Source organism: Enhydra lutris, unplaced genomic scaffold (assembly GCF_002288905.1).
Source record: "Enhydra lutris kenyoni isolate GAN:26980312 unplaced genomic scaffold, ASM228890v2 scaffoldscaffold8, whole genome shotgun sequence".
Lineage (NCBI taxonomy): Eukaryota > Metazoa > Chordata > Mammalia > Carnivora > Mustelidae > Enhydra > Enhydra lutris.
In genome coordinates, this window is record NW_019154092.1 from 7,646,793 (window position 1) to 7,651,056 (window position 4,264).

The 4,264-nt window shown below is 42.2% G+C and overlaps 1 pseudogene; it reads left to right on the top strand.

The window, feature by feature from the left end:
* The first annotated feature begins 1,474 nt into the window (after positions 1 to 1,474).
* On the top strand, positions 1,475 to 2,063 carry LOC111142707 (annotated as a pseudogene).
* Positions 2,064 to 4,264: the final 2,201 nt, after the last annotated feature.

Here is a 4,264-nt window from a genome sequence, read left to right on the forward strand (position 1 = left end):
GTAATCTGACACAGTAAGGGTTTCAGATTCACCTTTCACTTTTCCTGCCCCAGACCCGCAAGTCAGCTATTTCTGTAAGGATCCCTGATTTTTTTTTTTTTTAAAGATTTTATCTATTTATCCGACAGAGAGATCACAAGTGGGCAGAGAGGCAGGCAGAGAGAGAGGAGGAAGCAGGCCTCCCGCTGAGCAGAGAGCCCGACGCGGGGCCCAATCCCAGGACCCCGAGACCACGACCCGAGCCGAAGGCAGCGGCCCAACCCACTGAGCCACCCAGGTGCCCCGGATCCCTGATTTTTTTAAACATTAGGATTTTGGTGCTAAGTATTTCAGTGACATTGGAAAGAGCATATAGTTTCTTTCAATGGATTCGATTAAAGGAACAAAGAAAGATGAGTTCATACTAATGCAACCACAGCTCTTCTTTCTCACCTCCCCACCATGACTTATTTTCCCCTTCCCTGGTTCTGAACAACGTAAAACATCTATCCTACAACGTAGAGAAAACAGTTCCAATGTAGGTAAACCAGTACCACTTCCACTACCACAAAACTACTAAGCAAATTCAGGTTTTCTCAACAATTTCTTTTGTCCTCAAATCCACTAAGATCGTACAACCAGAGCACATAGTTTAAAAGGTAATTGCATTGTTTTTTCCTCTGTGGTCATGTAATTTGATATACAGTTAGGTTTGTTTGTTTCTATTTATATTCAATTTTAGGTAGATTTCGTTTTGTGTTATGGACTGAATTGCCCCCCCCAAGTTCATATGTTAAAGCCCTAATTCCACTTATTTGTTATTATTATTTAGAGATGGGGCCCATAGAAAGGGTAGTTATAGTTAAACAAAGTCATAAGGGTAAGGCCCTGATCTGATAGGATTATTGTCCTTACAAGGAGAGACCCCACAGAGCCTCCTCACTCTCTCTCAATCTCTCTCTATCTCTGTGGGAGTGCACTGAAGGTGAGCATAGAGCAAGCAGGGGGTCGTCTGCGAGCCAGAAAGAGAGCCCTCCTCAGAAACTGAATTGGCCAAACCCTGGTATCACTTCTAGCCTCCAGAACTGTGAGAAGATAAATTTCTGTTGTTTCAGCCACCCAAGAGATTCTGATATTTTGTGATGTCAACCTTTGCCTTGTTCTTCCACTTACTGTTGATTTCTTATAGGACTCTGGGACACCTGCCTCTCTGGAACAGTAGGGTTGTGGCCAGAATGAACATACAGATGGGAAAAAAAATAATAATCAGCAAGTCTATATGCTTCAGATGTCTCTACGTAGATTACAGTTATTAATACAGGACTCCTAGAACAAATCAGACAGTGTCTGAGATAATTTTTTAGGGAAACCAAGCCTAAATGGGAGGTTAGCCTGAAATATCATCTGGTCAGTGATAAAACCAAGATTGAAAGCCATACTTTCTCTAGATCCAAAGTTTGTGTTTTAAATATCGTGCTATAGAGTCTGCGACATGAGGTGCTGAGGGTGAGAGCCACCCACTTACAGTCACCGGTTCGGTGGTCAAGGCAATGCCCAAAGCCAAGGGGAAGCCAGGAGACAGAAGTTCAGTTACAATGTTAACCCGAAACGGCTGAACCAGAATGCTCAATGGAAAGCAGCGTCATGGGTCCAGTGGTCCCACATCTGACATGCCTGGGACCACACCAAATCCGTGCCGCAGAACCTGGCGGAGATGGGGTTGGCTATGGACCCCAACAAGGCGGTTCCCCTCCGTAAGAGAAAGGTGAAGGCCATGGATGTGGATGTAGAGGAGAGGCCTAAGGAGCTCGTGCAGAAGCCCTATGTGCTAAACGACCTGGAGGCAGAAGCCAGCCTTCCAGAAAAGAAAGGAAACACACTGTCTCGAGACCTCATTGACTATGTACGCTACGTGGTGGAGAAGCATGGAGAGGACTAAAAAGGCTATGGCCCGGGATGAGAGGAATTATTATCCACGTACCCGGAAACAGATTCGGAATAAGATCAATGTCTGTAAGTGTTTTTACCCAGGGGAGTGATTCTTTGCAGAAGAATAAGAGGGAGGTTGAATGATTGGCTTATGCCTGCCCCAGGCTGAGGTCTCCTCCTGGATCAGAGAAGCTCAAAGCCAGCGGTTAAGGCAAGGAGGGGGATGTGGCTAAATGAGGCTGGTCAAACCCCAGGAATCAGAAGGTTAAACACACATGCACACGCACGCACACATACTCCCCTTTCTGAAGGGAAGGAACGGTCTCCAAGAGGCTTCTGAGGGCCCTGAGAAAAGCCAGAACCTATTGTTTTCAGCGTGGGTGGTTTGTTTACATATAGTCTGTACATAATAAAAAGACCATTTTATAAATAAATAAATAAATATCATGCTATATACTACAAGGAAAAATAAAGAGTTAATAAAGGATGGGGCACCTGGGTGACTCAGTCGTTAAGCGTCTGCCTTTGGCTCAGGTCATGATCTCAGGGTCCTGTAATTGAGCCCTGCATCAGCCTCCCTGCTCAGTGGGAAGCCTTCCTCTCCCTCTCCCCCTCCCCCTGCTTGTGTTCCCTCTTTTGCTGTGTCTCTCTCTGTCGAATAAATAAAATCCTTAAAATAAAGAGTTAATAAAGATTAATAAGAGTTTTGGGGATTATAATGAGCCTGTGGAAAAACTATTCATTATGCATTTATAAATAATAGATAAATATATACACATGTAAATATTTTTCTCATGTGCATAAAGAAAAACGAACAGGTTGACTTGGATTTATCTGAAGAAGGGTGGGAGCATGACTGAATGCACTGGGATTGTGGCCAACCTCCAATGCATCTTTTGACATAAAACTCACCCTTAGGGAACAAAGAACTGCTGCATCCAAGTCAGTCCAAGAAAGTTCAAGGTTGCTTCAATTTCTCCCATTCCAGAGAGGTGGGAAAGAACTGTGATGACCATGCCAACACCCATAGTAGAAGAAAAGAGAGATTGAATGAGGTCAAACTTTACCATTGGGAAACATAATCAGGTGGCATGAAAACTTTCAAAAGAGATAGCATTTACAATTAAGATTTTAAGCCTGGAGAGCATCATTTGGGTCCCTTTCTTGGTATGTATTTTAGAAGAATTAGAAGTGCCAACATTGATCCAAGAGACAGAGGGATTTAGCGTGTCTGAGTCCAAGGTTGTGGTTATCCCCAAGAGCAGATCATCTCTGCTTTGCCTGAACCTGGCAACAAGAGCCAATAAATCCCCTGTTGTGGTTTAGGCAAGGTGCAGTTTCACTTGCAAACCAAGACCCCTGACTAGTACATACATCACCATTAACCCTCACAATGGCCTGTAGGGGAACTAGGAACAATTTTGTAATGAGAAAACTAAATTTCACATACTGTAATTAACTTATTTAAGGTGGTATACTTAGCAAGTGGCAGGTAGGATTTGAACCAAGGTACTCTGAGGCTGAAGCACTTTTCAGTAGATTATATTATGGAAAACACTGTACATTCAACAACTCTATTAACACAAAGTTTATTTGTTAAAAAAATATAGAATATAACATGTGTTTTGTTTTTCCTTACTTCTCAGTTATCATGAAAGAAACAAGGAGAATGTTATTGAGCACCCACCAATGCTAAATTCTTTCGAATATGTGAGATCATTATCCCCCGCAGCAAACCCGTGAATCATCCCCATGGATAGATGAGGATACAGAGCTGCAGAAAGTGTAATTAGTAATTATCCATTTACTAATCCATTAACTAATTATCCTGTTAGTCAGTAAGTAACAGGACTAAAGTACAATGTCTTCTGAACAGAATTCTGAGGTTTTCTTAACGCTACCAAATTCCTTCTTCCTGGTGTAGGATTTGATTGTTTTACCCAGTTCCACAATTGAAGGTGCTAACAATCACTGAGTGGCCTTTACTCCTCCAGGGAGTAAGTGAGGTCTTATGAGAAACTAACCAGCTCAAGGGACGACTTTCCATGTTCGACCCGGTTTCAGTGGTAAAAACTGGTAGAAACCATCATAGCATTTCTGGGCAATTACCTCAAGCTCAGCTGACTTTAGTATTCATCAACAATAATGAATTTACAAAACCCAGAGTGAGTGTCCAGGCAAATAAATTACCTCATTTATATGTTATTGTCCTGGCTAATAAAGTTTACATTGATAAGAACCAAAAGTGGAACACAGCTTGGAAAACCAAATGTTTTCACTCATGACCATTAAAAATCCTAGACCATTTCTGAAACATTTTTATCATCCTATGACCATCAGTTAAATTTTTCTTCAT